Here is a 24,477-nt window from a genome sequence, read left to right as displayed (position 1 = left end):
AGGCCTGCCTACTGGGAATTCACTTTGTCAACATTTGACATTCTTAACAAGAAGGCACATCAACAAGAACCACAATTTGTAACTATACATCTTAGAAACATATTAAGCTTGATAGCTCTGTTAATATACTTTCCCTTTTCTTGCAGCATTTTCATCAACGACATCTTTCTTAAAGAGAGCCACAGTCAGGGGCTGTTGACTTAGCTGTGGGAGCTGGAACATACTGACTGACATTATTTCAGAACAGCCATTACCCTTCACTCAGTGACGTAAGCCTGTGGAGAATAATAACAGTACAGTAGCACTTTACAACAGCACTATAGCACTAATATTGCAGTAGTATAATAATAGTAGTTTGACCACTTTTGAAGGTTTGTGCTAGTTCTGCAGACAGGTCTGACTTCTTTTTGCAATTAGATACTATGAAAACACAATGGAACCTCCTCTCTGATAAGCCATAAATTGTCTGAATCCCACAGATCCAACAAGAGAGATCCAACACAGAGAGTGTTATGACAGAAAGAGTTATGGAAGAAAGACAGGGCAAGTTGCTGCAGTCTGGACAGCACAACCCACCTACGAACACAGAAACCTGGAGGAGGCCAGCCAGCAACACAGCTTCTACTACAACACATCGCACTGGAAAATTTCTACATGGGAATTGTAACCAGGGTCAAGCATACAAGCCAACCTCTCAAGAAAGACAGCTGAAGGAAAAGAGACACAACAGTGTACAAAACCGAAGCACAGGTGTAAGTGCTCTTATGAGCAGTGATACAAAGAGTATTGAGCAAGTAGCTGTCACTACAGCTTCCTCAAGACATAATGTTCTATTGAATTTCAGCTCCATACTTCTTCCTAAGATGTGTTTTCCCAACATTCTTTATGCAAGACTCTTTAGAAGGAAACCTATAGCACTTGTTTGTTTTTGAAAAGATATTTGTAAAGTATTAGTTATTCTCAAGAGATATTTCCCTTTTAAGAAATATTAGAAAAGCTATAAATGACAGTTGGGTTACATTCTATCTATCCTCACAGCTTTAAATATTTTCACTGGCAACGCTCTACAAACATCTTGTAGCCCTTCCTACTATATGCTAAGACACACAAGTAATTTCCTTGATACTAGATAACAAGGAAATGACACTACTGACATATAGAAAGCATAACCTTTGAGAATGAAGAGCTCCTCAGGAGAATTATGGTACTTGTAGAAAGAAAGTGAAAGCAACAGCAGAGCATGTAGTAAGTCTGAACAGCACAAGATGTTTTATTCCCTTCCATTTTGCTCTGACAGCATCTGGATAGCTGAGAAATCACAAAGGTTATCCCCAAACTACAGATTGCTCTGTGCCTACAACAAGTATAGTTTTTGAACTTATCTCTATGGAAGTAAAATAAATATATGAATGAATAAATAAATAAACAAAAACGGAGAAAGCAACCTTTCTTTTCCCATAACACAGTAAAAATCTGGATATGGAAGTACAGTTGTGAGAAGACAAGGTGAGGTAAGGCACTTGAGGTGTATTTGCAACATAGGTCACAGCCTTTCCCCAGAGGTATGAAAAAACATCTGTTCCCTAGAGGACTTGTGCACAGTATTGCATGGGATCTATTTCTCTTTCCTCTGTGAGCAGAGAATTGACAATATTTAAAATAATAATAATAATAATCTGGTATCAGTTTTGCTGATAATCTTTTAAAGCATTCCCTTTGCTTCCTAACGCTGGTGCATATCAGAAAAGCATCAATCACTCTGTGTGACCAAACACATGCTGAAATGAGACCATACACTAATTTTAGGATTCAGGGAACTGGGTTCTGTATTTGTCCATGTGCCAAGACTGTTCAGGGATACAAAGAAACATGATCTTATTCTGACGACCAGCACTTAAAAGCAAAATTCTGTCCCTTGGTCACAACTTGGACTCTTCCTTCACACAGCATTTTGTGTGTATGGACTCTGAGCAAACCTAGCTTGGAAGTCACCCTATTCAGAGATATTTCCCTGGGTAAGAAAACCTGTTAATGTGACCTGGCCAGAAGTACTTCAGAAACATAAACAAGATTTAAGTTGAAATACACGTAACTGAATTCAGACATCTGAACTGCGTCGAACTGCATCCTACAAGAGACCTCCACTTGGGTGTATTTCACGTCTTCCAAAAGCAAAAAGGAAACCTTACTGCTGATGCTGCCAATGCAGAATTAACATGCCTGCTTTCTGACAACTCCAAATTATGCAAATACACGTTATCTTTATTGGAACCTACAGCAAAACACTTAATTAAAGTAACATTAGTAAGTGAGGAAAAGTGTGCATATTCGTTCTCACAGGAGCATGGGTTAAGAGTTCCAAACCCTGAAGCTCTTGGAGTTGTAAAATGGAGATACAAGGCAAGAAAGAACAGGAAACTCTAGAAAAGACTTCCTAGACTCATGAATAAATTCATGATAGACAGCAAAACAGGTACCCTCTCTGGTCTTTTCTTGTCATGCATTAATGGTGTCTCTCTCTTCTGCTCCCTACAAACACTGACACTACTAAACAGGGACAATGCAAACATTCCATCTCTGCCTTGTGCTCTCTTCCATTTAAAGCCTACCCACTGCTCCACACCCGTTGGCCATAATCCTTGATCCACACTGCTGCAAAACCAGTACTTTTCCTGCTCTTTAGCAATGCTTTGGCGGCAGCAGCAGACAAGGTCTGTGTGAGCATGCTATGTCCTTCCTGAGCGTCACCAAGAAAAACATCTCACAAGAGCCAAGGAAGGTTGTATCTCACTTGCTCAGGTGCCTGCAGGAAGGAGGAGACTCCATCAAGACAGGCTGGAAAGCCAACAATTAAAGAGCAGGCAGGCTGGTAAGGCACAGGTCAACACACTACTGGTACACATGGCCTGTTCTGGCCTGGCCATTACTAAGGGCAACCAAAGGCAACAACAGAGAAAAATTCACCTGCTTGCCACAGGTCCCAAACCACAGGCCACGACAGGATTTGGCTGGAAAGCTGTGGGACGGTGCCAGCAACAGCTACTCAACTTCCAAAGGTCCTGCTCAGCAGGGGCTGTTGGTGCTCACCTCAGGCTGTAGTGTGGTGTGATTGGATGGAGAAGAGGGGGTTATCTAGCATTCCCCTCTTGTGCTACTGCTGCAGGCAAGGAAGATACAGACAGGTGGAAGGAAAAAAAAGTCTTCTGTTCTCAAGGGCTGGAGGGTGGAAAAGCTCCCCACCATTCCTTACAGAAGAAAAAGAAATGGAACGAAAGAAATACCTCAAACACGTACTGAAATCAGCATTATACACTGCAAGACAAACAAGCCCAGGAAAATGTACAATGGGAACTCATACTGTATAGAGTGTATTTCATCAGCCCTATAGCATTTCTGTTCCACCCAAAGGGTGTTAACATGTCCTGGCTGGGATTCAGACATTACACATCAAAACAGACTCCTTCCTTTGGTTTCTATGCAAGGCTTATTTTCCCTCGGCAGCAAAGACATGAGTTGTTGTTTTGTAGTGATCTCAGGCATTGTTAAAGGTAGCCCTTGGATTTGCAGACAAGAACTGCACCAAAGAAAAGCAGAGATATCTTAACACAACAGAACCAGGCATCTGACTTGTGCTTCTGCACTGAGCTGCTATGAAACAGTGCTTCAGCTTCTCAGCACCTACAACAAGGTTTCCATTTTACTGGCTCTTATGCTGAATACAAACACAACTTAAGATATGAATATGTGCTGCTGAGCCCATTCACTTCTTTGGCAACACAGTGACTTCCATCAGCGGGGAACTTGGCCCAGGCTTCTAACAAACAGATTTTTAAAGATCATCCCTGCAGTATCTGTGCCACCAAGATCATCTATTATTCGTACACCCACAAATGTCCCCAAGTCTGGTGAGCATGCAAAGCCACTGTTTCACTTTAAAGGAATACTTTGTTTCCTTCTTTTCTTTCTTTTGTTTCCCAGGTCTCACCCTGACTCAGGATGGAGATGCCAACTTCAGACGTGGTCAGGATGACAGCACGTGCACACAAACAGTAGCCAATGGCATGTGATTACATACAATTCTCCAGAAGTCTGAAATACAGCCACAAATTCTACCTGATTTATTTACTCCTTAAGCTTTGTTTTATGCCTGGTGATTGCTCAAGATTTGCTTTCAGCACCTGGGATATGTCAGGATTTTTCCCCCAAAAGCTGCCAGAAGACCAAGTGGTCATTTTTTCAGTAGTACATCAGTCCTTCACTCAGACAAGTTTAGAAAGGGCTTGTTTACAACAGGAAAAATCACAGGCGTGGTTGTCAGGCAACAATTAATTCCTTGCATCGGGGAGCAGTTATCCCCAAATAAATCAATTCTAATCTGGAATTAACTGCTGACACACGAATTCACTCTCGAACACCCACATATAATAGCTGATGTGGCTCTGCTGCAGCCAAACCCTGCACATTCTTAAATCTGTCAGGAAAACTCAGCATTTGACAGCTGATTCATAAGGAATTTTCCAGGCTGATGAAAATATAAGGCTGTTAAGGCTCAAACAATTATCGAGAATCGCTTCTTTTATCATACTAATGCAGCTCAGCAGCATTTTTTAAAGTCCTTCCCTGGCTCTGTTAGACTCAGTGCCCTGTGAGTAGGCTTACAGGAAACATCCCTAAAACATCTGCGGGGCGCACATTTCCTACACTGGTCTTTATGAAAGCAACACCAAATCATACATGCAAGTACCTAAAAGATGGGGATTATACACTGTAAACATCTTTTTCAAGGCCTGCAGTCTTCCTCCCCTGTCCTGTCGCTCCTCTGACTAAATAACACAGTCAGGGCTTTATAGGACACCACAAGTAAGAAAAGCAGCCGTTGTAAACCAGAAGTCCTTAATCTCAGTGTTCCCACACTGGTAGCTTGTGAGGATCGGGCAAGTCTCCAGAAAAGATGGTTATGTTTTAAAGGCGCTCAGAGAGGCAGAAAAATTATTTCAGACAGCTAACGCCAAGAAATGCGATCAAGGAAGAGGTTTCACATTTACTGGCCATGACCTGAACCTGATGTAATCCACCTTGCTCAGATTTGACTCGTTTCCCACATCTAGCCTTGTTTGTGTAACATACTGTTCTGCAACACACAGCAAAAACTATTTGCACACTACACTAAAGTACGATTTAATATTTGCTTAAAGCTTTCGCTTTATTGTCTGGGCAAAGGCAGCCTCTACCACTAAAGTTAATAGCTAACTCACACCTTCTTGCTACCCAGACTTCTAATTGCCAGCACAGCATCCAGAACGTAGAGAAGTCAGAAACCATTCCTGCCTAACTTCTCACCGAGCACCAAAGCCAGCCCTCTTGTGAAAGCAGTTTATCCCTCGCTTCCAACAGCAGGGATGACTCCCAAACTTCTGGCTAAGAGGGTTCAATTATTAAAGAGAAATATACGCTATTTTGGATTAGTAAAACACACTTCTGCCACTTACTTAGCACTCTTGCTTTAAGGACAGACCACAGAAGGCACAGACTTAGGGGCAGGGATACTCTGAATCATCCGCACAGCAAGCTGGAAACATGTCTGTCACATGCACTTATTTATGCTTACAAAAATAGCACCATGAAAGAAGCAGATGTGTGAGCACAAAAAATAACTTAAATCGAGTTAGTTATTCTAGAGATACTGGCAGACACTGGTGAATTTAAGAGAGAAACGTCCCTCTCTTGTCTGCAAACTTTAAAGGTCTCCATTTCAAGAGTACTAAATAATAAAGGCTTAGTAAAGACACGTGCTGAAACAGTATGTTGCAATCCTACTTGGTACAGAAATGCTACTCTTTCCACCACCATGGCACATACAGGAACTTCTTTACTCATTCATGTTGAGATATGAATGGTTAAAGGGATTGCTTACAAAATATGTTCTTCCTCTAACATTTGTGTCAATCACAGACTAACAGCAATGAGACAGCCCCAATTCCTGATCTGCAGCTATTTCTATCTTGGAGGCTTCCTAAAATACTGCAGAGCTAGAGTGAGACCACTGAATTCATCTTCATTGCTATTCTGAGCCAGATGAACAACATTAAGCTAAACAAAGCCAGTATTCAGCAGCTTCCCTCACGAATCCCAAATCTCCAGAACAGGTTTGGGATCCAAAGAACTAAGTCCTGATACACCCGAACGCAACGCTCACCAAGTGTGTGAGAATTCAATCTCTGCAGTTGAAGCCCTTCATTTTGCACTCCTACAGCTACTCAATACCCCATCAACACTTTGTTCAATGCAGTCCCTGAACATGTGTCTCTACACATGAGAAGGATGCACATTCAAGTTTCTCAGGCATCCCAATGCCAGTATTACTACAATGTTTCCAAACATTACTTCCCCACAAGAACAGGGCCACACTGAGCACCGCAGGGTTATCACAGGGAGAGCTAGATAGGAAAAGCATTAACTGGAAAACCAGTGGGAAAAGCTCTTAGTTCTTATCCTTTATTCAGTTAAAAGAGTGTTGTCCTGTAGAAGTCAAATTTACTAACAGATGAAGTAAATAACAACGCGGAATTTAATTTTATGAAGTCCAGCTCTCATGGTTCCTCACTCTGTGTTTATTCTTTCATTTTTGCCAACTTGGAAATGAAAACCAGTGGAGTCAGTTTCACTTTTGTTTATATTTGGTTTCAATTTTATGCTCAAGTTTTGCTTTCACGTTTTTAACATCACAGCATGTGGATTTCAAATCCTGCAGGAAAGATTTCAGCAGCTTTAAAGTATTTCCCCTTTTTTCAACTGTGGAATTATTTTTTCTTTAGATAAGTTTCGTAAGATGCTGTTACAAATTTGGAATGCTTTTGGCAAGAGAATTGACTTATTTTGCTTTTAAAAACTGATATGCCACGCTGAATTTAATTCAATAGTTCTGTACTTTCCACTTGTTTTATCTTTCAATTAAATTAAAGCACATCTGCACAACTCAACAAAACAGATTAAGAGCAGCAGTGCACCAAGGGGACAGAAAGCCCATATCATGCACCAAACACATGTTCTACATACACATCAAATGCATATACTGACCTAAACTTGCTCCTACCTCCTCTTATGGACCAATTAAGGCATTATCTTGCTTAGGCAATGCTGTAAGAGCTCCACCTGTAATACCGTCAAGCCACATCCAACAACAGAAACACCACAGCACAGATTTTGCCTTCTGTGCAATCACTGACCCCTCAACTCACAGATATCCCTGCATACACACCAGAAAGCAGAACTTTCTTACAACAAGCTGTAAGCAAACCCTCCTTTTGTGCTGTACCCATGCTAAGCATGTTGCTCTTTAAAAACTGCTGAAAACGATTCTATAGAAATGGTTAGACAACATCCACTGCAACAAATGTCAACGTGCTTTTGCCACAGCTTAGCTCCATTCTAACACCTTGATATGTTGCAAACATGTCCAGCAGTAACTGCAAAAGTGAGTTAAGTGTTTTACAGCCTATCACTAAGACATGTGTGCTGCACAATGCATTCATCATGCCATATACAGAAAGGGTAATTGTATATGTTAGCTATAAATATGGAGGCATTAAACTCTTAACTATCAACACGCTAAATTTATAACAGTTATGATCAATACTAGTTTTTCCTACTGGCTATTTTAATCTTAACACAAGAGCTCACACCTTGTCAGTGCAAGGAAGAACCTTCATAATGTTCACAATTAATGATTCACTGTATCTGAAAATGAGAAGGAAGTTCTTTAACTACACTGAGTATTTTTTTCCCATAAAGTTATTCTTACATGAGGAATATGAAATGAAATAAATCTGTTTTTCTCACTCATTTTGGTTTGCTGATATTTTTGTTTTCCTTTCGAAGTTGTGATCTCAAAAAACAAAACATCTGACACTAACCACAAGCAGTTTATAGCAGCACAAGCTATAATAAAACTTCTGTAAACACTACCTTATGGCTTATATCCTCAATATAACAATTACTGAAGGCCTTTGAAGAACTGAGTTCTAAAAGGTCAATCTTTAACAAATCACAGAGATAAGTAAGAGTTCCACAAAACAAGTAACGTTGTGATTAGTTCTCCTTCTGTATCTACAAACAGATTCCTGCACTGGAAGTCCACAAATGGAGATTCTAATCCTTGAAACCCCCAAAGAATTTTGCTGGAACACCATTCCTATGCAGCATCAGGTGCATGCATGATGCATTTAGCCTGCATCCAGTTAACAAGTCCAGGTGTAACTAGCATAGGCTGAACAGGGGCATCTTGGAAACGTATGTTCTTTTTTCTGAAGTTCCCCAAAAAGCTAAAGCACAAGATTCATGCTGCAGAGGTCAGTGCACAGTCTCGCTTCTCTAGGTAACCTACAAACGGATCACTTCTTAGGCTTATGCTTATCCTCATGGAGAAAATCTCTACCTGCAGTTAGTTCTCAGAAAGAATTCTTCATCGGTACCTGCTGTAGGTTGTGGATATTCAGTGCTCCAAGTTTGACTAAGCTGCACGGCAAGTTTCTCTCCCACAGGCTGCCTCATCGCTTGTGAACCTGCTTAAACTCCTGGCACCCACAGCACGCTGGGGCAGGGAGCACCGCATTTATGGGCTGCCCCACAAACACCTCCTCCTGTACTGAGTGCCTCTCGATTGTTTCCTGTGGGCTGCGCTTACCTGCTCCCCGCTGCCTGTTCATTCTTCTCATTACACTGATGATTTCAAGGAACATTCCCATATCCTCCTCAGCCATCTCCTGGCCAAGGCAAGGCGCCCAGACTTTCACAAAAGCTGTTCTATCCACCTGATGGTCCTCAATGCCTTTCTCTGCAGCTCTGCTGGTTTCACTGCACCCTTTCTGAGACGGGGAAACAGAAATTGTTAATGCTGCTCAGGAGAGGCGAGCAATAGGGGTTTATGGTAGCATGATGATGCTTACTTTTCCATGTTTTACTCCTTCCTAATAATTCCAAACCTGCCTTCTGCTTCCTGAGTCACTGCAGGGCACAGAGCTTATTTTTTCATAGGATTACCTACATCCTATGATCTTTTCCCTAGTAAAAACAGTCAGTTCAAGCTTTCCTTTTGTGTATAAAGTTAAGATTACACTGCCTTCCATATGCATTACATTTCATTGGTATGTACTGAATTTTATTTGCAGCCTTACAGCTGGGCTTTCAACATAACAAGATCCTTCTGCAGGCTTTGCAGTTCGGCCTTTGGAGTTTGACTACAGGGAGGAACGGGTGAATCCAACGAGCAAACTTGCTGCACCACCACCCAGCCCCTCCTGCACCCGCTGATCGGCAGGGACAACCAGCACCCTCCTTCCATCCAGCAGGGCTGGCCATGGCCATGCCCAGAGCAACCTGATCCCATGCTGAGCCCAGCCCTGCTCGGGGAAGGGCAGTATCAAGGAGACCGCAACAACAGCTCAACAACACCTTTACAAACCCCACAAGACTGGTGACGCACAAGGTCTCCTCAACAAAAGCCAGGCCTATTCTTTGTCAAGATATCACATTTATACCTCCCGTTCACTAATCCCATTCACTAACTACTGGCAAACAAACTCAGAACCAACTGCCCTACGGTTCCCCGTCTCCGCAGAAAACTTGAACAACTGACAAGAAATTTGTCACCTTCTATTCCTGGAACACCAAGGCCAGCTCTAAGCAACAAGTGACACACGTTGGGGAATGCAGGAGCAATTTCACATTTTAAGTATCACCTCCTCCACCTCATCCTTCATTTCCAGCAATTTGTTCTGATACCTCCTTATACAGTCACATTACTTGCGAGCAAACCCCAAACACGCTTACTCCTTAAAAAAAGTAAAAAGCCTCCAACAAAAGAATCTCCCAAAACTCTTCCTAGTGCACATGACTCAAAGACCTTGTTTCAGTCTTCTGTTGCAACTTTATCTTCCTCGAGCACTCCTTCTGCACATGGATCATTCATCAGCACGCTTCCTGCTTTTGATGCACTTCAAAGAGGATTTATTGTTTGTTTTCATGCTTCTAGCAACTTGTTTCATGACTCTGTTTGGCCTACCTTATTATGTTTAACACAGATTTTACATTCTTTTCCATCCTTCTCACTGAGCACAAGACTTTAACTTGCTGAAAGATGTCTTTTTACTTCTGCTTTCCAGCTTCTTCAGCTCTTTCTGTATTTCTGGCAGATGCCATGCAACTGCTTTGAGCCTTTGTTACACTGCCTTTGAAGAATTACATGCCACCTGCAAGCATTTTACACTTTTGACTGCCTCTCGCCCTTGTACTCATGAAATTTTTTCTTCTTTCATGAAGATTTACTGTGGAGAATTAACACCACCACAGTAGCCCTTGGCTTTACTGCTCCTGCAACAATGGTTCTCTGCTCCACCTCAATGTATGACAGCCAGTCAACACCTTGAACCACGCAGCCTTAATCTATCCTCTTCCTATTTAGGCCTGGAGCACCAATTCACAAGATCCTGTGCAACTTCCTGTCACAGGCGGTCCTTAACAACCAGCACCCACTTCATGCACATAGAAACTACCCCATCCTCCCTAGGTCAGCTGCAGTCTCTGTCATTACAGTATCTGAGCTTCCACCGTTTCTGATACTCCAAGTACTGTATCATGGAGATGTATTAACAGCAGTTTTAATGCTACAAGGATGGCCCCCTCCAGTGAGAGGTTATCTCATGGCAAACTTTGCATTCTTCACCTATAGCCTGTCATTCTACACCTACAGACTTTCCCCACAGTTTTGGTTTAAAACTTTTATTTTTATACACGCATATTACACATACATAAATGTATACTTCAGCTTAAGGCACGAGGGATTTATTTAGATAAATCCATTTTTCTAATGCAGACTCCTCCTATTCCAAATATATTTCCAGTCCCTCTTGAATCTTAGCAGCCTTTTTCTGCATCACTCTCTCTAACGCATTACGCCTGCTTTTCTGACACCATGCACAATTGTAGGCCTCGGTAAAGTGGAGATTTGGGTCCTTAGCCCCCTATCTAACAGCATTATTTTACTTCTCAAACCTCCCTGCTACTCCTTTCTATGTAGTATGGTCACTGACTAGCAGCCTTTCCCAGGAGACTGGCTTGCCATATTCTGACAGAGATACCACCAAGATACACACGTCAACATGACCCCGAACACCTCTGTCTCCTAGATGCAATGCCCAGCTCCCCTCCACAAGGTTACCTGGCTGTGCTTGCAACTAGCCAAACACATGGCACAGGTCTCAGTGCAGCAATACTGTGCCAAAGGGCTCACTGCACACTCATGCTAACCACACTGAGTTTTGTCAGCAAGAAGGAGCCACAGCATGCTGGAGGCACATGGAGCAATCCCTCTGAGAGACGCTACCAGTATGGGACAATGAAGCCTCAGAATGGACCAGTGGCACGGAAAGGTTGTGATTCAGACAGAAACCATCTGCCTCACAGACCACTCGTGCTAGTTTTATAATTGTGTCACCATTTCTGCACCAGGGTGAATTCAAATTTTGTTGCTACTTGCAACTCTCTTTTTTTGGTACTATCAAAGGATACTACATGCAAATCTAATAATATTTAGTAACTGTAATTTTAAACGTTAAATATTTCATCTCAAACAGAGGTTTTGCTTTACAAGAGCTCCTGCGTTTCAGAGATCGCTGTCCAGAAGACCTGAGCGCAGTATGACAGTTGTATAGCATCTAGGAGCAACGTTCTGAGTGCTGAAAATGAAATCGATACAACCCCTTTACGGGAGCTCAGTGTATAAACACCGCAGCCTGAAACGCACTGCCGCGTTCGGTGCTTCCTCAGTGGGAGTTACGGAGCCGAACGCCGCTGGGACCCGGGCTGGGAGAGGCAGTCCTTCAGCCCCGCAGCCCGGATCCCGGCCGTTCACACGGCACCGCAATCCGGCCCTCCTCACTGCACGCAAACAAAACTCCGGCTCCTAACTTTTTTCTTCGGGGAAGATGTCCGGCTCTCGGCCCTTCGCTCGCTGCCGTCCTCCCAGCAGGGCACAAGAGCCTAGCGGGTGCAAAGCTCCGTATAAACAAAAGGCCACTACTCCCATCGGATCGGACGGGGAGCGCCGTTAGGTGCTGCCGATACCGGCCCGCAGCTCATTCCGACCACGTACTAAAAGGACGAGCGCCCGCTTCCCGCAGCCCCGTTTCCTCGCTGGATATTTACAGGCCATCTGATCACCGGGGAACGGCCCCGGGTCCCGCGGCCTCTCGGCCCGGACCACAGCCTCGGCGACCCCAGCCGAGCCCGTGAGCTCCGCTCGGGCCCGGCGGCGGCGAGGCGGCACACGCCTTACCCCGCCGCCCGCCCGCCCGGAGATCCCGGGGAGCAGACGGCGGCTCGGCCCGAGTGGAGGCCGCCGTGGCGGTTGCGCCGCCCGCCGCTGGGCGTCACCGCGACGGAGGGTGGGGGGGGAGGCGCGGCCGCCGCTTGTGTAACGGCCGGGAGGGGCCGGGCAGCGCCCCCCGCCGCGGGCCTTCCCGCAGCCCCTCGGCCCGCACCGGCCGGGCCGCGCCCACGCCGCCGTTCGCGGCAACAAGTGTTGGGCCGAGGGCGCCGCGCGGCCGCGCGGATCCGAGCGCGGCCCGCAAGGCGCCGAGCGCCCCGCCCGGGCCCGCGGCCTCCTCCAGCGGCGGGGCCGCGCTCGGTGCTCCCGTGCCCGCTCCTTTGTCCCCGCAGCGAGACGCGCCCGCGCACCGGCAGCTCGGTGGCCTCCGTGTCGCTGCGCTCCGCTCGCGGGCCCGGGCTCTGCCCGCAGCACCGGCGGGACGCGCACACCTCAGCCGCACCTCGCCGCGGTGATCTCAGGGGAGAAACAGAACAAAACAAACAAAAAAAACAAATACGACGAAAAATAAATAAATAACGCTATCGGCGCTTTTTACCTTTCCAGCGCGTCTTCGCGGCACTTATATAATTCCTCAAGGTTACCGCCGTTGCCAGGGGACGCGAAATGGAAATGAAAACAGGCGCTGAATAATCGCGGGAGCAAAACTAAAAGTTACTCCCTCCGCCTCGGCTGCGAAAGGTCCAGATCGAAAGCAAAACAAGGAGAGGAAGCGGCGAGCCGCCGGCGCTTGGAAATCCCCCCGCCTCCCGCCGGGCCGGGCGGCCGCGCAGCGGCGGGGGCAGGGCTGCGGAGCCCGTCATCGCGCGGCTCGGCCCCGGCCCGCCCGCAGCCCGCCCGGCAGCGCCGGCCCCGGGGGCGGCCGCGGGGCCTGTGCGGAGCGCCGCCGTCCTGCGGAGGCCGGGCACCGCGCGCCTACGGGCGGCCGCCGCTCGCCTCGGGGCGTTCGGAGCCGCGGGCCGGCCGCCGTGCGGGGAGAGCCGTGCGTGCCTCCGAATGGCTCCGCTCCCGCGTAGAGCGCCGCTCCACGGCCCTCCGCCCAGGGAGGAGTGTTGGCCCCCGCGCTTCCCTTTGCCGCAGCGGGGGCAGTCCCGGGCCGGGTGCTCAGAAGCCGGCGTCGCTTCAGCTCTTGGTTTGAGGCAGGTTCTGCGAACCGCCTTTGCTCTGTGGAGACTGAAGGCGGCTCGCGGAATTGAGCTCGCCCCGCTGCGTGCTGCAAAGGTCCGAGGGGAGGCTGTGTGCATCATCCCGGCTTTGTCCAGAGATTGACGAGGGAAAGGCCTTGAGCACGGTGGGAGATAAGGAATTACTAATTGCAAAAGGTCGTACATAAATACGGAGAGTGGCATCCACACCTATTGTGCATACATGTGTGTCTATACATTCCCTATACATTCTTGCACACATGTTCACGTGACCAAGCTGTATCCACAAAGCCAAACCAGCTAACTGGAAACTCAGGCTGAATTTTTATGGACTTGAGGTCCACATAGGAAACTGGTGGCACACAGCCAGCAGTGCTGACCCCAGGCAGGATGGAGGCAGTCCTACACCAGGTGTGACCAATGTGAGAATCCACCCGGCTGCTGCTCAGTCATCATCACACTGGGGAGAGTCACCTGGGTGCCCTGCAAGTGTCACAAAGCTGGTGGGGAGCTACAGAGCAGGGCACAACCGGGAGCCCCTCCGCCTCTCAAAGCAGCAGCAAAGACTCAGGGGAGAGCAGCAAAGACAACTGAAAACATAGAGCGCCTTTGGTACCTAAGTGACTGCACAGTTTGGGGTCTTTTAGGCTGTAGAGACGGTAGTGGAGAGGAGCAGGAACAGATTGCTCCCTTTCTTTTCTAATGTAAGAACTAGAGAGCATCAAACGAAACTAGCAGGTGGCGGGTTAAAAGCGGATAGGAGGAGGAGGCTCTCTGCAGTTAATTGAACAGTGGTATTTCCTGCTTTAAGGCTCTAAGAGGTCACAGGGCATCAAAAAGCACCCCAGCATGCTCACAGAAGGAAAAAACACAAGGTGCTATTAAATGTAAAGACTCTGCATCAAGCTGCCCCCTAAGCAAGAGATTTCTAAAGGCTGGAAGCTCTTTTGTGGCTGCAACACTATCCATAGATCTTTGCATCTCCATCTCAGCCGAATGTGTTTTCTTAACGTGTTTTGCTTCAAGCACTTAGTTGTAGGTGTTGCAAAGGGCCCAACCAAGAATGCCCTCAGTCTGCCCAGCACTGCTCGGACAGCTCACTCTGCAGATGAAAAGGCCGGCCAGGCTGGTTTTGCAGTGCTCTATGGCTGCTAGCATTTTCAGTGCACACTCTTAATTTGTTTGCTGAATGAGTGAGCTATGAAAGTCCATAGTTGATGTATCAGCAGATGCCATGGGAAGAATGCTTACAATCACACTAATTTAATCTCACATTTAGAGGACAACGTATTCACACAGTGGGCAGGCTGTGAACGACAATCGTGGCTTTTGGTCACAGAAAACACAGTTGCCTTCCTGGAGGAACAATAACCAGTAGAATTTTCAGCTCTCTCTTTCCATTTGTTCCCGCTGCCTTCCTCTGATCTCCATGGGGCTCACTCAAAGGCATTAACAAAGACATTCCTCTCCATGTCTTCTGCAATGAGAAGTTCACAGGATGTACTAGAAGTTAAATCTTCTGCTGTGATACTTTCACAATGTTGAAAGGTAATGGGAGTGCATTTTGACACGGAGCTTCCAATGATGACTTCATTCTACCCAAAAGCAGAGCTCTCGCTTTCCTGACTTTGCTGTTTCAGACCTGGCAACATTCAAATCAGAAGATTTAACCACAGAGCGTCAAATATTCAGAGTGTTTTCTCTCTAGAATTGCCAAAGTTTGCAGCTTGCGCTATTCATCATCTTCCACAGGGAATCAGTTGATTCCATTAGCACCCTGCCCGCCATTCGCAGATTAACTGTTCTGGCCTGGCCTTGATTTCTATGAAAAGGAAAAAAAATCCTTGAAAATGGGAATCCATGAGGTTCTGGAGGGTAAATAAGCCATCCAGCTTATTTTTGAAGTTTAATAATATTTAGGGAACTGCTCAGTACCACATGCCAGCAGCACCACCCCGATGGTATTCACAGCATTCAGAGTGGTTTATTAAGGCATTTCAGTGCAAACTCACCCGTGTGAGACCTCTGCTCTCAGCTGGGTGCCACTGGCCAGCAGCTCTGCCCCTGAGAGCCTGAAAAGGGTGTCTCTGTTACAGAGTGCTCCTCAGCTCTGGTGTTATTTCAGCTGTGCTGATCTGATTGCTAAGAACGTAGATGGTAGGAGCGCTGCTTTGTTGTTGTTGGTAATAATGACATAAAACCATTCCAGGATGGAAAAAAATCTTGTTGCTATTTTAGTATTGTGAAAGGATGTTTCAGGGTGACTTCAGAGCAGGAATGTCTGAATTATCTAAAGAAAGTGCTCTGAGCAAGATATTTTTAATCAACACTGTAAACAAAGTCCTCTCCAGCCAGCAGTGAGTGCAGTTTGCAAAATGTGCCAAAAAAAATGAGCCAAAAAAAAAAATAAAATAAAAAATACAATGTGAGAATAAAGCTTTTCTTTTGCAGCACGAAGCCTCTCACACTTTCTGTAAAGGTAGGTGCCCTCATTATTTAAGCTGCTGCTTTACCCAGCTGCTAGGGGATTTGCTCAGAGAGAACCCAGGGGCAGAATAATAACCCACAGCAGGAATGACAGAAGCACAGCGTGGCTGAGGTGGGCAGGGCCCTCTGGCCCCCCTGCCCCAATCCTGCTCAGGCAGGGACACCCGGTGCAGGGGCCCAGGCCTCTCAGGGGGCTCTCCCAGTAGGAAGCTCCATGACAGGGGTGGTGAGCAGAGGGGCATGGGGAATAAACCAGCTGTGGCACCTTCCCAGGGCATCATCTGGGTAGATGTGCCAACATGGACTAACCAACGCCCCACCTCTCATCATTGCCTCCATATTCCTGCTCGCCTCTACTGGGCAGCAGAGCATCAGCACAGGCTGTCACCCCACCAGCCCCTACCCCAACAGTACAGAGAGAAGATTTTGAAGTTGTCTCAGAGCATTTCTGGCTCAGGCTTCCTCCTGATGGCAAACCAGGCTGTGCTCTGTGCCCACACATCTGTGGGGCTAGGCACAGACAGCCTGAGACTTTCCTATTTGGCACGATCCCTGTCTTACCCTGCAGCACAGACTGGGTGATGGCTGAATGCAATCCTGGAAAAAAAGAAGCCAACTGTAAAGAAGCAAAAAATAAATGTTTAATTTTAGGCTCTTCTACCTTAAGTAAAAGTGGTCGCTGCAAGATACAGAGCCATTTCCAAGACATAGAAACATAGAATCACAGAATGGCTTGGGCTAGAAGGGACCTTAAAGCCCCTCTCAACCCCTGCCATGGGCTGGGTGCCCCCCAACAGCTCAGGCTGCCCAGGGCCCATCCAACCTTGGGCATCTCCAGGGATGGGGCATCCAAAGGTCTGACTGCACTGCACAAGCCTTGCTGCCCTCTGAATAAAGAATTTCCTCCTAATGTCTAGCCTCAGTCTTCCCTCTTGTAATTTAAAGCCTTGCCCTTGCCCTATCACTATCAGAATGTGTACAAAGTCACTCCCCCTCCTGCTTGTAAGCTCCCTTCAAGTACTGGAAGGCCACAAAGTCAGAACCACCTTTGAGGCTGTGGCTGTTTTGGCTTTTCTAATCAGTGTTTAATGATTAACAGACGAGTAAGTGCTGTATAAGGAGTGCTGCCTGCTTTGGAGCTGCCCAGGCTGACCTCCAGAGCTTCAGGACATCTTCAGCACGCCCAGCTTCCCATTCTTCCTAGGCACAAACGGATCCACCTTCTGCGTGTGCTGAAATAGCTGAAGTCAAGCTCATCTACTGCACCTCTGTTGCCAGCCTGCAGAGTCCAGTAAGTTCATCTTCTGAACAGCAGCAGCTGGCTCTGTGAGCTGTTTCTGGAGCGCAGCTCGGCAGTGACTCATCTCTCCTGGAGCCCATCTCGCTGCACTTCTCCCTCAACAAGTCATTTCTGTCGCTCTGACCGTTGCCCCTCTCTCGAGTTTGCTCAGCCAACACAGCCCAGGAGAGGCTCTCGAGGCAGGGTGCCAGTGCTGGGCTGATAACCAGCAGTGGCAGCATCGACTTGCAGTCCTCTGTTCCCAGAATTGGCCGCCTGCTGGGGTCCCGCTGGGTTGGGCTCGTGGGGAAGCATTGCAGCAAAGCAGCTGGAGGTACTGAATCCTCATGTATCAACCCCCAGCAGGCTTGCTCTGTATCTGTAACAGAAACAGGTCAAGGGAGGGGAGGGAGGGAAGAGAAAACCTATTGGCTATTAATAGCAAATATGAGTAGCAGCTTTATTTTGAATGCTGTACTTAATCAGTGATGTACAGAAGGCTCTTTACCTGCTGACTTGCCACATACAGATCAGAGAGAGGCCGACAGATTAAACAAACTTTGCAAAGCAGGGGAGTTTTAAACAGGCAGAGCTGAACATCCGAACTGAAAAACAACCTGGGGATATTGCTCAGACAGCCTCAGCACCAGCCTGCGCGCAGGGAATTCAGCCTCTCCCCAGCCCCAACTGCCACCATTGGATTTCCTCAATGCTCTTGTTTCACTCTTTGTCTTTATATCTGTGTGGATGGCAAGTCCCCTGAGATAGCAATCGTCACATTCAGTGTCGCAGTGCCTGATATGAATGTGTCCTGCCGTTGGAGGGACCTGCACTCTTGTGCAGCACTGTGAGAGGTAACACTGCTCTATGCAGTGGTTCTCCAGTAGAGTGTTATGTTTGCCTTTGTGTTTGCAGTACCTCCAAGAAGTAAAAAGCAACAACAAGAAGGTCATCCAGAGCTAGGAGGCAGCAGGGCAGGCTCACTTTCTTGGCTCTGTAGGTCACAGCTGGCCCCAGGAGCCCAGCTAGACATCACTAACGCTTTAAGTCAGGGGGAGGAATCAGAAATAAATAAATAAAGCTCAGATGCTCGTGGTAATTATTTGCATACTTGCACCTTGCTTTAAAGCATTCCATGCGGGGTGGCAAATCCTCCTTTTAATGAAAGGAGCACTCCGCAGGTATGCATGCTATTGAGCTGCTAAGTAGCAGCAGCCGCCCCAAGGGAAGGTTCAGCAGACAGATAGCTGCAGCTAAGGCAGGCAGCTGCCAGGTGGAAGAAGAGCTCCTCCTTTCCCATGGAGGTAGTTTTATGGGAACGCTGAGTCACCTGCTCCCTGTATAAAGGAGCTGGAGAAACGGTAATTACATATAATTTCCTTGCGTTTCTTTTGCTCTCACTCCATCATTTCACTTTTGGAGTGAATTTGGCTGTTGAGTCAGGAATTTTCTTGCTTGAAAATATTATAGCCTTGTACCTTGGGCTAATAAGTAACAGCCTGATAAGGTGGTAATGGTAATAGTTCTCAATCAGCTTCAAAGCAGGGGTAATCCATCATTCCTTGGTGAGCGAACATTTAGTGCACGTGAAATAGCTGTAAATACTTAGTGGAATTCTGGCAAATAACATTTACACAAAGCTATTAGCTCTGTGGGTGAGGTTCCTGCAGGCTTCCCCTCTCTCCAGTCAGGTATTTGAGATGTTTGTGACGCTCTGCCTGACCTCTCCCTGCCTGCAGCGCTCTGTGGGTTTAGCCTGGTGTCCCATCAGCTGTGCCAGCACCCCTCACCCTCAGAAATCCAGGACTGCTCAAAGCCACGCCATGTTTAGCTCCATCGTTTTCAGCATCACATCACCACCTCTCCAAGCTGCTCCAAAAGCATGTCCTTAATGCTCCAAAAGTGGCCTGGAAATGGGTGCAGCTGTGTTGGCATGGGCCTGCAGTCAGTGCTTTTTATGGTGGCCAAACAAGCAGTCCTCCATCTTAGAAAGGAGGGAAATGGTGAACTCCTCTGCAGCCACGTTATCTTTCAAGTGACAGTGATGAGGATGCAGTTGAAGTCCAGAGGAAAGCCAAGGAGTGAACTAAACATGTGGCTCTCCACACTTTGTACATGTAACCTCAGTGCTGGATGCCCAAAATGGATGGCTCACTGGGACTGTTACCAGCCTGCGTTCCCAAAGCAAGGAGGCACAGGGAATGCCCCATCACTGCCTTCAGCAGCTCCATGCTCGTCTCCAGCCCTGTGGGCAGGAGCATGCAGAACCTGGGGCAGGCTGCACTTGGGGCTCACCCTTCACCATGTGTGGCACAAAAGGAACATAAACAGGAAGCACGAAGCCACAGGAAGTTCGACTACAGAAGTTTCGCTGTTCATAGAAGCATTATTTTTAATACTTCTATCGCTGTGCCTCGTGTCAGGAAAGAGCGTTTGATTTCTCCCCCTGCTCAGAACTTGAGGTGGTGAAATGCTCCCTCCAGGTTATGGATTGTTCCCCAGCTGATTCTCTCCACATTACAGCATGGTGGCACTGAGCTGTGACTGCTTACACCCTTACACTGTGGGTGCTGGGATGATCAGTTTCCCCTAAGTTCTCCAGCTCTCTGCTTTCTAATTTCTCCTTCTCTTGTCTTGGCACACCTCACCTCCAGGATTTCCTCATCCACAGACACAAACTCAGCTCCATCCCCTGCCCTACTGACAGGTGGGCCACTGTCTGCTCCAGACACAATTATCCCATCAAACTAAAAGCCAGGCAATCTCCCTTTATTAGCAAAATCTTCACGTTGATAAAATACTATTTCTGCCTCCATTACCGACCTCTTGCACTTCCTTCCCTGCTCTTTTTCCCACCCTTTCCCCTCCGTTCCATCACGCACCACCAGCTGAACACAGATCAGCACTGGTGGTTTACCTGGAGGTTTTACCGCTGTTATCCAGGGCATTCTCCTGGTTTGAGGGTTTTGCTTCCTGAACACTTGCAGTGACCGTCCTCTCTCCTTATTAATTCTCTGCTCCCTACCCCCTTCCCCCATGTCCCACACCCCTCTTTTGTAAGCCACACTACTTCCTCCTTCTCTTTCCCTGGGAACATTTTCTGAGCGTTTTTCAGCCACTTCCCTTTTTCAGGCTCAACATGCAGCCATAGACAAACGAGCACACAGCATCCTGGTCACACACGGGAGTAACCCCTGCCTCCAACCGCCTGCATTTTAATCTCATCAACAACTGCACCAACTATTTATAATCAGCTCTCTGATTACATTCCTAAGGTCAACATCCAGCTCAAAGGACTTGGAGTGGCCCAAGCACTGCTGCAGGTCCTCTCATCCCCAGGGGCTCGCAGAACATGCTCGTTCCTATGTGCCACCTCCCTCCTGGTGGCCCACTCTCCACGCCCCTGGCTCACACCAGTGTGGCTCTGTGAGGTGCTGACAAAGGCAGTTCAGCCCCCTGCACTGGCATGCTGAGCAGATGAAGCCCATGTTCTGGTCTGCACACCTTAAACCCCAGCAAGACCTCCACCAAGCCAGTTGTTGATAAAGCAAGGTGGTATCTCCTTTTAACCAGCTTTCTTGCACGGTGCCATGCAGAGGAGGTGCGGACTGCAGGAAGCTGCTTTCAGCTGAATGGGATAAAAGGGAAGGCAAAACATTCTCACTTTAGCACCGGAAATTGAAAGGGAGAGAAAGAGGAAACGCCTGTGTCTGTTACAAAGGATCTTATAGAAAGAAATTTCTCTGTAAGGTAGCTGTCAACATTTAGTTTTACTTACGTTCATGTACAGAAGAGTGCTGGTTGTTTCCACTGCTCTTCTTAAAGGTGTTATGGTTAACTAAATAGAACCCGTACATTCTTAATGAGCATGAATTACCACACTGGTACCCTTCATTCACAGGTCCATCATTGCATCAGATCCTCTCAGTCCACCCAGCTAATATCACCATTTTATGCACGTGAGGGAGAACTAGCAACTTCATCCTCCTTTAGAGGGAAGGAGACAACTCAGAACAGGATGACCCATTTCCATATACAATTTGAGTCCAGAAGGACATGATTATATCGTCTAGGTTGGTCTTCTCACACCGCATGCTACTGAATTTCACTGACTGAGTCCATATGAAGCTCACCACGTTCAGCAGACATATCACCATCACTGGTCCCAGGGAGTCTTCCCAGCTTTGGTGCAGCAGCGGTGACCTACTGAGCTCAATTCCAAGCCTTGCCTCCCAACGTTAACAAAATACTTTAGAAGATGAATACTGTGCATCTTTCTTTTGAGGCACTTTAACTATGTGACAACAACTTCATGACAGAACACAGGGGTAGCAAGAAATCAAACATGATTTGATCAGAAATGCTAGGCCCCACTACAACATTAGATCTTTAAGATTTGTGGCTTACAAAGCCATTAACAGCTGCAAAAGAGTTGCTCCATTCAGGGCTGTTTCAATTTTGTTATTTTGTTTTTGAGTTTGTTTGTTAATGGGAGTTTGGGAGATTGTTCTATCTACGGTGACACCCCGTGGTGGTGAAGAGTAGTTATCCCTGAACCCTTTATCTCACAAAAACAGAGACTCTGCTGTGACTGCCCTGCTGCTTATCCTCACTAACAGGAGGAGATACACCACTGAGAGGAAGTTTCCCATCATAACAAGCATAATTCCTTTCAGGAAATAAGGAGAAAAGTTTCCTATTGTGATGTAATTTATCTCTTACTACCTATATTGTTAACATGTCTAAAAGTGACTCTGTAAGCAGAAAACTAGAACAGGTGACATTCCATTTGAAAATACAAATTGTATATAAAAATACATCTGCCATAGAAAAGATTACAGGGCGCATCCAGATGAAGTGCCACAAGAAGGCCACAGGCTGCATCTTGGAGGCTCAGGATGGGTGCTGGGAACACTCTGGAGGCTCTTCTTGGGTAGGTAATACAGCACGGTACAGAACATGATACTGCCCAGGAAGGTCATTTCATCCTTGGAGGCTTTCAGGATTTGGCTAAAGGAAACTGCTGCTGGGTGCTGCAGTGCTGGCAATGGGGCTGCTTTGAGTGGGATGCTGGAAATGCCCTCCAGAGGCTCCCTCCCTCCAAACACCACTTCTACAAATGAGCCAGCAGCTACCGAGAAGACAGCCTTATCAGATCCCTAAGGCGCCTGGTACTGCTCCAAAAGCACTGGTGTCAGACACCTACAAGACAGAGACACATACATGGCCATAGCTGAAACTGACACGTTGAGTATCAAGGGTGCGAGTTCTGTTCTATGCGTAGCACAAGGGCAGACTCTTTAGAAGGACTAATTGGCATCAGTGTTTAACTCACCTATTTTTATTTATTTTCTTTTAATAAAGGTAGATTTGAAAATATACACTCCCAATGGTTGATGCAGGAGAGGCCAAGGTAACTGCACTGAATATAAGGATTTGCTTTGCCAGAACAGAGTTCTTGACCTGCTATAATAAACCAAGCACAACAAATTGCCTATCCAGTCTCAACCTGGGTCTTGATTCTCTTTGATCTTCCATTGCATAGCAAATGCAATTAAAAAACAAACAAACACTGAATATTTCAGTTTTCCTGGTTGAATTTTTTCCTCCCCAGTTTTTCTAGAGAAAACAAATATCATTTCACCTCTCCTGTGTCATCTTTGTTAGTTTCCTCACAGATTTATGGCAGGTTTGTGGTTCTGGTTGGCTTTTCAAATCAGCTAAAAACTAAGGTCAGCCTTCTTAAAAGCCTTTTCAGATACTATTTACACCAATGATCTAGGTAGCTGTGAGAATATCTCTGTTTAGTTGAAAACACAAGCACTTGTTTTCCAAGGTCAGCTTAAGAACTGCAACATTTGGTATGAAAGCCTGCTCCAGAAGAAGATTCCAGTGAAGAGCTTCCAGAAAACAAAGGAACAAAAACCACAACAAAACGACAATTGCCTCACTTATATTTCAGAAGTTTGTTGGACAGCATGTCTTCCAAATTACTCTTTCCCCAAGCCCTACATCTGCATCCTCCTCAATAGCCTACACCTGTTGTAGCTGAGCTCCTACTTAGTTTCTTTCCGTTTTAAAAATACCAGAAGAGTGATAGAATCATATTTTTCTTTAAAGAACCAAAAACCAAAGTGAGATCATTGTCTGTAATAACTGCTCATTAAGTCATGCTAAGTCTTGTAAGGCAGGATTAAATAACAGTTCTGATATGCAACAGAATCTCCATTAACACAATGCTTCTGTTTCTCATAAGGGATTCTGAAGCATTTGCTGGTAAGTCTTGGTTCTAATGTTACAGAGCTGGAAAAGACAGGGTTGAGGTTTAACCAGCATTTCACTACACTGTAGCAGAGCCAAGCCCAAAGCCTGTATATCCCAGCTCCAGCTTGCAAAAGTTGAGTAGAATTCTGTAACACCCTCAGGACCTGGAGATGCAGGAACTCCTGCAGTCAGAACAGCTACTTTGGAAGAGTGGTGTACAATTGATGAATACACAGATGTTATGGTATAGCAGCTTCCGGTGTTAAAGCAGAAAAGGGACTTTTTTTTTGAGAAAAAGGGATGTAATTGATCAGATCCTAAACAAATAATACATATAGAAAAGCATTACACAGTTTAGGTGACAATATTTAATTAAAAAAACTCCAAATGCCTCTGGAAGAAGACATCAATTCGCTAACATCATTTATGCTACACAATACAAAGAATTTTAAGTCTTGTTTTGCAAGCCCCAATGCCTTCCTCTGTTCATCAAAAGACTGTCACAAGCTGAACCATCACCAAAAGCATATATGCTTTACAATTTTCTAAAAGCCAATTCCACTCAAAACTAAGAGACTTATATTTACTGTTCGTTAACATACTAAATTCTTTTAAAAGACATGTGTAATTAACCCAATCGATAGCAGACAAGGAAATTCCACTGGTACCACCATATTTAGGCTTCCACAAAGATCAGATGTGGTATATCTGCAGAAAGCAGAACCACTCCAATTTAAGGGTCAGAAAGAGGAGAGCTGGCTTTTCAGAATGCTGATTTTCTCTTGCATTGAATCTTGTGGCCTCAAATGTGCCCCAAGAGTATTAAAGCTCTCCCTAGGAGCTGCAAAAGAAAGGCATTTGGGAAGACTGGTCCCTTAGTTACTCAGCTTCAAGGCTAAACATACAAATTTACTTAGAAA

At 46.2% G+C, this 24,477-nt stretch overlaps 1 protein-coding gene across 1 annotated transcript in view; it reads right to left on the bottom strand.

The window, feature by feature from the left end:
• IRF2 (interferon regulatory factor 2) overlaps positions 1–13,198 on the bottom strand; it is a 40,526-nt gene extending 27,328 nt beyond the window's left edge. The window contains exon 1 of the mRNA XM_048941693.1: positions 12,921–13,198. The gene's annotated coding sequence lies outside the window, so the exon portion shown is untranslated. The remainder of the gene's footprint in view (positions 1–12,920) is intronic.
• Positions 13,199–24,477: the final 11,279 nt, after the last annotated feature.

The sequence above is a fragment of the Lagopus muta genome, chromosome 4, assembly GCF_023343835.1.
Source record: "Lagopus muta isolate bLagMut1 chromosome 4, bLagMut1 primary, whole genome shotgun sequence".
Taxonomy (NCBI): Eukaryota; Metazoa; Chordata; class Aves; order Galliformes; family Phasianidae; genus Lagopus; species Lagopus muta.
This window is presented reverse-complemented; position numbering and strand designations above follow the sequence as displayed.